At 35.6% G+C, this 14,073-nt stretch overlaps 1 protein-coding gene across 13 annotated transcripts in view; it reads left to right on the top strand.

Annotated features, from left to right (window-relative positions):
• The window catches only part of LOC106867178 (ras-related C3 botulinum toxin substrate 2), a 227,838-nt gene that overhangs the window by 36,925 nt on the left and 176,840 nt on the right, over positions 1-14,073 (top strand). For 4 of the 13 annotated variants that reach the window (XM_089355667.1, XM_089355666.1, XM_089355664.1 and 1 more), the window contains exon 2: positions 12,338-12,415. The exons of the other annotated variants lie outside the window; for them this stretch is intronic. The gene's annotated coding sequence lies outside the window, so the exon portion shown is untranslated. The remainder of the gene's footprint in view (positions 1-12,337; positions 12,416-14,073) is intronic. 13 annotated transcript variants of the gene reach the window in all.

Genomic DNA, 14,073 nt, shown 5'->3' with positions numbered 1-14,073 from the left:
TCATCCTTTCGGTATCGATAAATTAAGTACCAGTTGCGTACTGGTGTTGATCTAATTGACTGGCCCCCTCCCCAAAAGCTTCGCGCCTTGTTTTTTTTTTTATCATTTTTCATTTTTTTTTTATCATTTTTCATTTTTTTTTTTACTCTTTGCCTAGATCCTACCTTTACATAAGCAACACAAAATATATATTCTTTGCACAATGCAAAGATGTACACCTTAATGCTACCCTGATGTAGCATTCTGATATGCTCAACCACACCCACATATTGTGTGACTGTTCACACACATGTAAACTTACAGAAATAATTGTAAAAAATGAAGTTCATTTGTCTTCATTGTTCATCTTCTTCCATATATGCCACTCTTTGAAATACTGCTTTTTTTCCAGTGATGTATGTGGACTTACAACACCAGTGTAGTATGTCAAGACATACTCTGCAGGGAATGCAGTTTTGATCACGGAGTAAATTTTTCAAATATTAATTATAATAAGGTGGTAATGGTGTCTTTTGGTGTCTATTTTTCAGCGTGTGGAAAGACTTATAGCCAATCCCTTGTTATAATTATGTATCTAATTATAAAATATATATATGTATATATATAATGTTTTTTAGATTTTTGTGTGATCACTTTTTTCTTTTCTTTTTGCTATTGTAAGTTATGGTACTCTGTCGGTTACGAAGACGAGGGTTCCAGTTGATCCAATCAACGGAACAGTCTGCTCGTGAAGTTAATGTGCAAGTGGCTGAGTACTCCACAGACGTGTGTACCCTCAACGTAGTTGTCGGAGGAAGATTCAGCATGACATTGAGTGTGACAAGGCTGGCCCTTTGAAATACAAGTACAACAGAAACAAGAAGAAACAGTGAGAGAAAGTTGAGGTGAAAGAGTACAGCAGGGTTCACTACCATCCCCTGTCAGAGCCTCGTGGAACTTTGTGTGTTTTCGCTCAATAAACACTTACAACGCCTGGTCTGAGAATCAAAACTGTAATCCTACAACCACGAGTCCACTGCCCTAACCACTGGGCCATTACGCCTCTATGCTTATTGTAAGCATTCATATGGTATAAACTGCTAAAATACTGTAGTACAAATGTCTTGTTTTCATAAGTTTTGAATTAAAATCTTCCACCAAACCTTAGTCACAATTTATGTTCCTAACACTAGCTTAATGATAACAAAGTTATTTTCCTAAATTCTTTGTTATATTTAAAGTAATTGAAAGAAACGCAGAGCATCTCAACAGGAATATGGTAACAAAAGGGTGGAGGGTACATGTGTCTGTGGCGTACTCAGCCACTCGCACATTAATCTCATGCGCAAGCTGTTCTGTTGATTGGATCAACTGGAACCCTCATTGTCATAACCGACAGAGCACCAGTTAAGAATCCATAAAATATTGTCAAGGTTATAAAGAAGAAAATGTCCAGAGAGACTATTACAAGAAATACTTGTGACACTACCCTCTTCCTAACCGTTGTGGTGGTGTGGGAGATGGTAATTGAGGTTATGTGGGTTCCTAATGGACTGGATTTAGAAGCAGTGCACCGCCACTGCCACCAGTAGTAGTAGTAGTAGTAATAGTAATGGCAATAGTAATAGCTGCTAAGTTCCTAGATAATACTTCCAAAGAATTTTTAATGTTGTCAAATCAGCTTGAATTATTTTTTATAAAAAAATTATTAAAAAACAAACAAACTATATAAAGATATTTATTTTATTGGAATGCCAAGCATTTTTTGTTTTTAAATTAAATTAGATGTGAAGTAGCGATATGTAGTTAAGGAACCTCGTCTGAGTTAAGGGTTCTGCTATCATATTATCTTCATTCCCCCCCGCCCCTTTTTTTTTCTTTTTGTTTGTGCAGGTTTTTTAATTTTATTTTAAATGTTACTGATAGTTATTGCTTTGGTTGGGAAATACAGTTTGTTAATATTTTAAGTGTACATATTTATCTTTTCCTGGGCCAAGTCTGAAGGAATTGTGGGCAGTGCCTGTTACGTTTGCAGACCCTTCAAAACTGATGAGATTGATATTTTATTTGTAGATTGAAATTTGCTTTAAAAAAATATTGGGAGTGGTGAGGTGGGAGATGGAATAATAAATAAATAAATAAATGTTTGGCATAAGTGTAGATGTGGCAGTGTGGTTAAGATGTTCTCTTTGCAACCATATGGTTTCAGGTTTACTTTGAGCAAGTACCATGGCCCTGGGCCAACCAATGCCTTGTGAGAGAACTTGATTGATGGAGACTGTGTGAAAGCCCAACACACACTCACACACACAGATGTGTGTGTTTGTCACTTCTCATTGGTTGACAACTGGTGTTGGTTTGTTTACATTCCTGAAAATTAGCAGTTAGTTGTTCAGCAAAAAGACTAAGCAAGTACCAGACTTGAAAAAAAAAAACATACTGAGAATGATTTGTCCCTTTGAGTCAGTGCCCCAGCATGACTGCAGTCCAACGACCGATAAAGAACTGGGTGTGGATTTCTGGAGGCTTGTAATTCTGGAGAGAAAGAATTAAAGTATTTCATGCAAGGCCTCTGATGGCCTGGATTGGTGGTTCTGGATGCATCTGCAGCGAGCTATTTCAGAGGAATAGAAACTGATGTAGTGCTGGCAGACGATGCAGATAGTGGAAGCAGTGCATCTGCAATCCAGCAGTTGCAGCCTGAGGATGACTGAGTGAATCTATGTTAATCAGTTGAATAAAACTTTTGGTTGCAGTTTGGAGAAGAGGCAACCTTGTCCCCAAGTATGGGTATAGTTCTATATAGGGTCACGCATGCAATTTGTAGAGGTTTCTTCTGCAGGTGATCAGAGGTGAAAACAATATGATTTATTAAGTGAGAAAGAAGACACTGCTCTGTGGTCAGAAGTTTGCTTCCTAACCACATGATTCCAGGTTCAGTCCCACTGCATGGTACCTACTATATCTATTTCTTTATTGCCCACAAGAGGCTAAACATAGAAGGGGACAAACAAGGACAGACAGAGGGATTAAGTCAATTACATCGACCCCAGTGCGTAATTGGTACTTAATTTATCAACCCCGAAAGGATGAAAGGCAAAGTCAACATCGACAGAATTTGAACTCAGAACGTAACGGCAGACAAAATACCGATAAGCATTTCGCCCAGCATGCTAACGTTTCTGCCAGCTCCTACTCTATCACCAGGCCAACCACAGCCTTATTTGAGAGACGGAAACTGAAAGAAGCCTGTTTATTTAATTTTTTTCTTGAGTGCGTGTGCCCCCTTCTTTACGTATTGCATGATTGTTGAAAATGAATGCCATTCATTTCTTATATTCTTCAGAAACATGTTTGGTCATGGGGGAAATATTACTTTACTTGGAAACAAGTGAGGGTTAGCAACAGGGAAGGCATCTGGCCATTGAAAATCTGCCTCAATAAGTTCTGTCTGACCCATGCTCATATGGAAAAGGGAATATTAAAATAATGATGATGATGATGAAGACTGTCAGTTAACTCTGTCAAGTTTGTTCCAGATGGCTGTAGAACCAACATCTTGTTATTAAAATGTATACATATATAGTAATAAACAGATTAAGTTCAGATTAAAATTAGCAGGATGTAGATTATTTAATATAGTAATTCTGAAGTTGCTGGCTTTGCACCAAAATTTGAAACCACCACCACCACCACTACTACTACTACTACAAGTGCTGTGGGATTAATAGAATAGGTAAAATGATGGGGTAAAAGCCATCTTTTGTGTTTGGAGTTTAAATTTTGCTCAGGTCATCTTTACCTTTCATTTCAGGATCACTAAAATTTCAAATAAAGTACCAGTCATGTGCTGGGGTTATTTTAATCAACTAATCCTTCTCTCCCTCCAAATAATTTGTGGCTTTGTGCCTGTTAGAAAGGATTATAACAAGTAAGGATTGCTTACAACAAGGAACACTGAATGGAACAGGCTTAGCATTAAAAGAACGACACAACAGTGATGTCATTGTTATGCAAATTATGGTAGTCGTGCATAGAAGCTGACCAAAGCGATTTCAGGACAGCAAGCAACTGCAGTCCTACCTTTTGATTAGCACAGCCTGACACAACAAAATTTGTGGTTTTATGCTTCATGAGAATTTCCACTCCGTCCCTTCCAACACTTTTCATTTTCTAAAGTAGAGGTTCTCAAACCCATTGGGCCACGCCCTCCCCCCTCATGGTCACATAATACCCTCAGCACCCCCACCCCTATTTTTAGGTATAAATTAAATATTTTATATTTTACTAATTTACATATACTATGAATTATTTAATATTTGTATAATATTGTAATAGATTCATAGCGTCCCCCAATTCATTACCTTTATCCTATGGCCCCTTTTTTCTCTACTGCCCCCTTAAGCACCAGCAGCCACCTGAACCATCACAATGCCTACTTGGGGGGTGGACAGTAACTCCCACTTTGAGAACCTGTACTTTTAAAGGGAGGATGCTGCATAATTTGGTTTTTTTTTTTCTTTTTCTTTTGGGAAGATGTTTAGGGTCGTGTTTTTTTAAGGTACATCTATTTCACTTTGTTGTTTCTGGTGTTCCTTCAGTGTTTTGGTTTCTGTGTAGTATATGTGCTACGGGAATTGTGTTATTTTGTTGTTTGCTGATTGTGTAGAATAATATGTGCTGCTTTGTGAGTTGTAGGTGGTAAAGGAGTTTTGCAAGCTGTTGAATGTGTGTGAGATGTATTAGTGTTGGGTGTCGATTATGTAACAGTATATGTTAATTTGATGGTTGGTGATTATGTAGGGTATGTGCTGTGTGAGTTGTACTATTGAATGGAAAGTGTCTTGTGTAGGATGTAGTCTGTCCTTAATGAGGCTGTTTCGTAGGTTGTGTGGAGAACTGTGAACCTTGGCCTTGATTTATCTTTTACTTGTTCTGACCTTGTTGGGGCACCACCTGTTCTTGGCCTTGATTTATCTTTTACTTGTTCTGTCATTAGACTCTGACTTTGCTGGGGCACCACCTTGAAGAAGTTTTTTAGTTAAAGGAATCAACCCCAGTACTTTGTTTTTTTAAATGCACTCACAAGGCTTTGGTCAGTCTGAGGCTATAGTAGAAGACACTTGCCCAAGGTGCCTGGAACCATGTTACCACACCTTGTTTCTTTTTTTTTTGTTTTCTTTTCCCCATGGCTTGGTTCATGTTTCATTTTCTTGTTTATTCAGTCAAGAACCCCAATTGTGAGAGTAGCTTCACTTTCATGCCTTACATGTTGCTCGCTTCCATTTCAAAATCCTTGTAGTTTGGTCATTTTTCAACTTCCTTTTTGGTGATATTTTGGTCAGAAGATCAAAGTGTTTATTAGAATACAGAGATTTTCATTCCTGTCCTTGAGAATTATAGTGATGGTTGTCGATGTGAGTAGATATCCTCCCAGATTATTATTGTCGTTGGTGTTGATATAAGGGCAATGGATGCTAAAATCAAAATATATCACCATCATCATCATCACATGTGTGAATGTCTCTTAAGCTCTATGATGCTTTTAAGGGCCAGTGGCATGGTATGAAATAAGAAATGTTGTCTTGGAAATGGACTATGGTCAATCAAAAGTAACCTATTCCTAACAACTTGATAAACTGTGGCAATGTTTTACAGAAGAGTACAAACTTCGATCTCCTATTTATTTTGGTTTTCTGTCATGTTTGTCATTAATTGAAATTACGAGCCAGATTCATTTCAGACTTGCTGAACTTGATCTGGCTCATAATTTATTCAACTGTTCTGGAGACTTCTGAAGAAATCAGTCACTTTAAAGTAGGAATTAAAGACTGGCAAACATTCCTATCAATGCTAAATTATAAATATCCACTCAGTAAGAATACCTGCAGGATCAGTTTTTACCCTAACCATACTGGAATTGGCCTATCAAAGATTCATTTCACTTTTGCTTTTCTATGCTGGCATGGATTGATTGGGTTTTCCTGAGACAGTGTTTTATGTTACTAACCCTTTTAATCATCTTTTAGAACATGCAGGGTTGTTGAGCCCCTCTTCTAAAACTGGAATTGGAATACATGTAAAACTTGTCAAGGATTATCTCTGAATTTAGTAATAATTTTCATTAATAAATAAAATATATTCAGGATTCAAAAACAGCTGTAAATTTTGCTAAGGGGTTACAGAAATGCAAACAGTGTCTAAAATGACAACCCTACAGTTTTACATGCTTGTTTGGTCTACAAGAAATGGATTAAATTGCTCCTCTCTCCACCCCCACCCACCCCAAGAGAAACACAATAGTCAGATTTGGGGCATGTTTGATCATGTTTGTTAGATACAAAAAAATTAAGACCTCATATAAAGAGCATTGTACAAAAAACAAAACTAAAAGAAAACAAATAAGGAGCAGAAGAGATGTCTGTTAGTGTAATGTGAGATAAATTGACATTTTGGGGAGAGTACTTTATTGAAAACAAGAACCTGTAATAAGAGTCCATTTGAAGTATTAACCCATAAAGCACTGGGGTTTGCTCTTACATAGCATGGACTGCTGAGCACATTTTATGAAAATGAGACTACCATGCACACATAAAAAACAAAAAAATAGTTTTAAAATATCTTTTTAGTATATAATGGTGGCAAGTTTTACATCATCTGAAAAGTCATTAGTTGAACTATTAGCCCTCTTGCATTTTAGGGGGTATCGGAGCATTTAAGTGACACTAGACCCCAACAAACACCCATAAATTAAATGCATCTATCTGGGCCACAATTGTGGCCTGTTGACCTGTGCCTGACGCCCACAATCATGGCCCCGTCATGATTTATGTGTTAAGTCTTTCGTCCTCCATCAGCATGCATCTCTTTTTTATTTTTTTCTCCCTCTCTTGTGAGTTTGATTTAAGCAAACACTATCAGTTTCCTACCAATTTCATGGCTGAAAATGAGAAACAGTAATTTAAGATATTAATACTATTTCCTTTTAATAAGGTAGGAATTACTAATAAAGGATAACTATTTCAATTAAAATCTACTGAAATCTCCCTAATTATAAATTGTAGGCATGAAAAAGTAAAAGCTTTTGATGAAGTAGACTGTGTCTGTACCTTACAATACTAATTTCAGATAAGGATTCTCTCTTGTAGCTCCTATAATGCTAAAATGTCTATCTTACTATCAGTATTCCATGTTAGGAATGAGTACACTGTACCCTTATGTGTCATAAGAGGTGACTAAAAAAGTTGGAGGCAAGAAGGGTGTCGATATTCAGAAAAATGTCCGATCCATGCCAACATAGAAAAGTAGAAGTAAAACTGATGATAAATTTCTAGAAATGTTTTTTTTTTTTGCTCAAGTAGTAAGAAAACTTGAAAAATCATGAGTTAAGTAAAGTAGACTCTTGAGAGCTGCTTGATATGCTAGAAATAACAGCCATATCTTCAACTTATGCTCTACAGATTTGAAAAACTGAAGGACATGTTGGATGGCATAATATAAATGTCTGACAAAAATTGACCAGATGGTCATGGCTCAGAGACCTTTTGATCATAAGGCTGTTCAGTAAGACATTGCCTAAGATTTTAATTAAATACATAAAGTTTATTCAACACGGTTTTATGTTTTTCATGAATTCTTCTTTGTTTGAATGGCTGGGACTTTTTTCTTATTTTGTTTGAAAAATTTGTTTTACTGTTGAATACTCTTTTTATACGTAATCAAACAACCTTGTTGTCTGGATGCAATTTGCAGCATCTCCTTGTACAAGAATACCAATAAATAGAATGTAGTTTTCCCTTTGGAAGGAAAACCAAAAAAATCTATTATTTGTAAAGGATTAATATATTTCTCCTCATTTTTGTATTTGGTTTACAAGATTCCTGATGTAAATTCTTGTGTTGAAACAAACCTTGTTTTATTGGCATAATGACCCTCCCAAGACACTACAAGATTAACGTAAAAAGCACCTGTGCTGGTACCATGTAAAAGTACCTGTGCCAGTGCTGCATAAAAGCACCCAGTATACTCTGTAAAGTGGTTGGTGTTAGGAAAGGCATTCAGCCTTAGAAAGCATACCAAACAGACATGGAACCCAAACAGACATGGAACCCAAACAGACATGGAACCCAGACAGCCTCTTCAGCTGGCCAGCTCCTGTCAAACCTGCCAACCCATGCCAGTGAGGAAGACTGACATTAAACGATGATGATGATGAATTCCTTTTTGGTTAGAAATAATACATTTCTAAATCTCTCAGAGAGATTTATGCAGTAGTGATATGTTGAAGTAGTTGTATGCTGTCAACTTAATATGACAGTCTCATGAAGGGAATAATACTACTGTTGTTTAGACCGAGGAAGCTACACTGCTTCCTGTCTGCCTTGACACATTTCCTGTGTCCTTATGTTTACAAGGGGGAGACAAGCACCTCCACCAGCAGGTCATGCTACTCCAGACTGATGACGAGCAAAGACTCAGAAACATGTCTCTGGATGCAGGCTTAGCTGGGTGGAGGTGCTTGTCTCCCCCTTGTAAACATAAGAACACAGGAAATGTGTCAAGGCTGACAGGAAGCGGTGCAGCTTCCTAGGTCTAAACAACAACAGTATTATTCCCTTCATGGGACTGTCACATTAAGTTGACAGCATACAACAAATTCTTTTTTGTTTTTCTTAAACATTTGGCTTAATAGAATTTTTTTTTTTCTGTGTGTTTTATAACAAAAATGTTTAATATCAGATCCATGCAAGCATGGAGAAACAACCATAAATTGATGATTGTCTGATGTTATAGCCTAGATCTTCCTATTCTGTACCTGTAGCAAATCTCTTATGAGATCTTCTAATTTCTTTGTCTGTTGGTTACTACTATTCATTGCTCTCTCTTCGAATCTGATGCCAGTCAAGTCAGATATTGGATTTCTCTTTCTCTGCCTGCAAATCCACCAGATTCCACTCCCTTCCATATACGATACCTTAAATACCTCACCCTATAAAAGTTCCTTCTTTATGACTACACTTTATAGAATCCTTTCCTCACAATGGCAGTTCTATAACTAGAACCTATTTTATTACAGTGTTATGAAAAATATGTAAAACACTTCCTTGAACTTCCTGAAATATTATTTATTTCATTCTTTGAACTTAATGCTTTAGCTTTACTGGAATCTACCAAAATATTTTATGAATTCTTTTTACCCAAAATACAGCAACCATTCCTGTCTAATTATATTCTAGAAAGGAAAAAGAAAGGAAAGAAACATTATTTTTGACCTCATATTCGTTTTTTTTTTCCTCTTTTTTTTTTTTTAAGATGATGAGTAGTGTGTGATATAAGGGAAATTTTGCTGCTATTTTAGAAGGTTGACCAAACACATAGAAGCTGATTTATTCATTGACATATATATTTATACTTAAAGCCTGTTTTCCCCAAAACTTTCAGTATATTCTTGGGGAATGTAACCAAATGTTCTTAGCAAAACAACATAACAAAGGACTTAGAATAAGTGGAAACTGTCTATGGACAATGATCCTAAAATTAAACTTTTTCAGTACCTCTGTTGGCTTCCCAAAAACTTGGGCTATGCGACCAAGATCAATTTCACAGCAAAACCATATTTTCAGTATAACATTAAAAATCATCGACACATTGGTTAAATGTTATAAATATTTTCATATACCAACATTTCTTGAATAATATAGTATGTAGTGCTTCCCATTATTTGAAATATTTCAGTTGTTCAGAATTGCAGAATGGAAAGCAGACAGTTTATTTATTTTTAAAGTAGTTGAAGGCTAAGTAATATATAAGTTTATAATTGAGAAAATGTTATTAAGGTAAAGTTAATTGTGAAAAATGTCTTTCTCTCTCTTCTACATACACCTACACATGAATTAGTTTCCCTGTTTCTAATTTTATAAACTGTTGTCTGTGCTATAATTAACCTATTCAGGTTTTCCCAGCTTTCACAAACACACGATTACCCTCGACCTTGTAGAACTAGGTTCTTGCATTATGTCTGACTAATACTGACTGAATCCTTAATTATTTAACTTAAAGTCTCACTTCAGCTTTCTCTCTTTCTCTCCCTGTTATTTGAAGTATCTAATAATTTAAAGATTGCTAGCATCCCTAAGTTAGACTTATCTGAGGTGGCTGTGAGTGTGGGATGAGAGAAGTTGCTTTAAGCAGAATCTACAGATCAGAGATTCTAATCTCCGTTGCAGACAATGCATTTATGTTTGGAGCTTTTCAACTCCTACCAAAGTGAGAAAATTAAAAAGCATTGTTCCCAATTCATAATTGAGATGTTATAAAAAAATAAAGATAAAGGAGCATGCTGCTATAAAAAAAAAATTCATATGAATGTATTAAAATGTACAGAATCACAATTTGCTCACCTGGAAAATGATGACGTTTAAAAAAAATGGAAGAAATCAAACAATATGAGAAATCACATACTAACTTGGTGTCTTTTCTTTTTTTTGCTATATAGATATATTACTAAAAAAATGTGAGACTTGATGACTGTTGTCTATTTTTTTTGTTTGTATTTTTTTTTAAAGAATTGTACTTACATTATGCCGTATTGAATTTGTCTGAAATGGAACATTTATAGCAATTGAACGTTAGTTTTATGTTGCATTTTAGTTCTGATGTCATCTCAGTGATATACAGAGCACAGGTATATATAAAGCCACATGTGGTTAACAAGTGTCTTTTGTAACCATTTGGTTTTCAGTATGATCCCACTATGTGACACCTTCGATGATTGGTAAAAAAATATAATACCATCAAAATGCTAACTGTATAATGATGTTATCTACTTTTTACATGTAATCATGCTAAATAAAAGGCAACACTGAGAGTGAAGTGATTAAGGGACATTGCCAGCAGGCTCATTGTTCATGAGTTTAACCCTTTTGTTACTGTATTTATTTTGAGATGCTCTGTGTTTCTTTCAGTTACTTTAAATATAACAAAAAATTTAGTTATCATTAAGCTGGTGTTAGGAACATAAATCGTGACTAAGGTTTGATGGAAGATTTTAATTCAGAACTTATGAAAACAAGACATTTGTACTACAGAGCTAGAGCCAGTTTCAGCTGGGTTGGTAACGGAAGGGTTAAACCACTGTGTTTTTGTGTTTCTGGACAGATCACTTTATTTTACAGTGTTTCTGTTCACCCTTCTTTTTGTTTGTAGTAAGTTCTTGGTTATTTGTGAATGTTAATTGCAATAGGCTTGTATCCTACCCCAGAGACAATTTCTCTCATCCATTTGATGCCATTTAACAAACATTTGACACAAAGGAACCGTTTACACGCAGCTGCGCACGTTGGCATGCATTGGAGCAAGTCCATTCATTTATATTTATCTGATGGGGGAAGCCTAGAACAATTCTGATTAATAGATTAATAAAACCTGTCTAACGATTAGTGAAATTATCCCTTTGAATCAGTTCAACAGCCATCACCATTATACCAAGGTTCACCTGTTGTGGATTGTTGAGTGACTTCACTGAGTTTAATGTGGGTGGGTAGGAGAGAGTTCTAACACTATTCATAGCATGTCACCTGTTGTTTGTACCATTTGGTTGCCACCAGTTATAAAGTGTCCAGTTTTCACCACCTACTTATCATCTTTGATCTTATTTGATCCAAGTGAACAAAGGATTTTCTTTCTCTTGTTTTTAGGGAGTAGAAGTTCCCTTCCCATAAATCATAATTAGCTATTTTTATTGCTTTTTTTTTTATATGGAAAACAATGATGGCTGGATTCTAAGATTGAACCAGGTTTCACTCAGTGCTTCTCAAACTATCTGATGTGGCATACTGGCAGTTTTTGTTTTTCCAAAGTGCCAGGTACCAGTAATATTTTTTAGTAATATTAGTTTATACAGGAAACAATATATATATATATATATATATATATATATATATATATATAATGAATATAATAAAAGTTGGCAATTTTTTTTATCTTATATTTATTTTGTAAACAAATAATACAATATTACATAAGCATTTTATAATGTTTCTTTCTTTTCTGGAAACTGGCCGTGTACCAGCAGCTGATGGCTCACAGAGCAGCACCGGTCTGCAGACACCACTTTGACAAGCACTGCTTTACACCACACATTAACGAACCATCTTTCAAATATTTCAAACCCCATAATTTCATTTATCCTTTAAAAGTGTTCCATCTTTTGGTATCTTTTTCTCATTGTTTTCCAATATTATTCTGTATATTTTACAATTCTTTTGTACAAAACTGTTACTCACTGCCATTCAACACTTTACTTCTTCTGGTTTAAACATTTTGTATTATAATCACAAAACTTCATTTTATATTTTAGCATGAATTGGACATCTTGTCAATAATTGCTAGGCCCATGTAGATTTTTAACACAGGCACAAGGCATCTGGGAGTGAAGGTAACTACCCTCCCTGTTCTTAACTTATTTTATTGCCTTTTACTGTAACTCATTTGCACCTGAAAGAATGTAAGGTGAAGTTAACTTTGGCAGGATTCAAAATCAGAATGTTAAAACCTGCAACTAATTACCACTTTCCATTTTTGTCCACTGTACTAACGCTTCTTCCAGTTCACTGCCCCTTAAGTCTAAGGCACCATCATATTGAGAGCTAATTTTGCCATTTTTCTCTCAAAATTCTTAAGGTTAGTCCTTCCTCTGCCAACATTCAGATCATTCATCATTCATTTACATTCTCTGTACCAACAAGAGTCATCTCTTTTTCACTCAATGGTTGATAACCTTTAACCCTTTAGAATTCAGATTTCTTTGTCAAGTGTATTGCTTATTTATTCACATTGTTTCAAATTAATTATGCATTAACTTGTAGCTTCAAGACTTCAATGGTGTATTGTATATTTTTAGAATGTCATTGTAGGGTAGGTGTGAGAGGTTTGATCTAGTCAGTTTTAACTTAAAGCTGGTGAAATATTTGGGTTAAATTAAATGCTAAAGGGTTAATACATATTTTGTCTCTTTAAAGCTTACCTGTATTCCTATCATTTAAAAAAATTTTGGGTTTACTAGATGGGTGGTGCCTGTGACCACTTTGCAGTTCTTCCAAGGGTGATGGGAAAAGGTAGGAAGAAATCAAAACTCTAGTCACTTCCCACATTATAGCAACTTGTATCAAGTTATCTTTAAATTGGAAACCTGGCCTGAATGTTTGCAGCAGAATGGACTCTTCTCAGGCTGTTCAGAGGTGTGATGATGGTGTTAAGATCAGGTTGAGTCCATTTGGTAGGCTTCGTCACAGTTTTCTTTGACCTAGTTCCATTCATTATGGCTTGGTTTCACCTGAGCCTATGGGAGAAGACATTGGCTGAATGTACCTGGAATCACAAACTACTTAACCCTTAACCCAGCAGTTCTCAGCCACAGCTCCCAGGCACCCCTCCTTCCTCAGGCATCCTTTTGGCACCTCCTGACAGACTTCCCTCTATAAATATAATAAATTTTTCTTTAATTGACTTGTGTTTTACTATTGCTTTTTTTTTTTTTTTTTTGGTTTGGGATCTGGCTTGGATACTAAAAAGGTTGAGAGCCATTGACTTAACCAGACAGCCTTGCTTGCACTCACAGTGAAAATAGATGGTTGTAAAAGATGAGTCTTAATCCCCTTCTCCTAAAAAAAAAGCTGATTGTGATGTTCATGCCTTTCCTGCGTAACATTAGCATCATGAATTACTTTAGATAAAAACTGATTCCAGTTTTTTTTTTTCTTTTATTTTTAACTCAAATTGCCAGAAATCAACATTTATGATTCCTGTCTTCACAGAAAATAAAAAATAACTTGAAAATATATATTTGTTGCATCATAAAATTGTTTTAACTATATTTTAGAAAGTTATATTGTAAAATTGCTGCATGTGGGTGTACATATGACGGAATAAGAAGACCTGCATCAAATGAGCCAGTAGAAGCTGATTCCAAGAGATTGGTTGGCTGGTTTCTGTGGTTTCATGGAATAGTTTTCATAAAATGTTACATAATTTTAATTCAGGCCTTACAACAATCTGCTGCAGGTAATCTGTTTCACTGTGTAAAGATTTTTCAGG

Source organism: Octopus bimaculoides, chromosome 7, assembly GCF_046866305.1.
Source record: "Octopus bimaculoides isolate indiv1 chromosome 7, ASM4686630v1, whole genome shotgun sequence".
Lineage (NCBI taxonomy): Eukaryota > Metazoa > Mollusca > Cephalopoda > Octopoda > Octopodidae > Octopus > Octopus bimaculoides.
The sequence above is the reverse complement of the archived record's forward strand: the minus strand, read 5'-3'. Positions and strand labels throughout refer to the sequence as shown.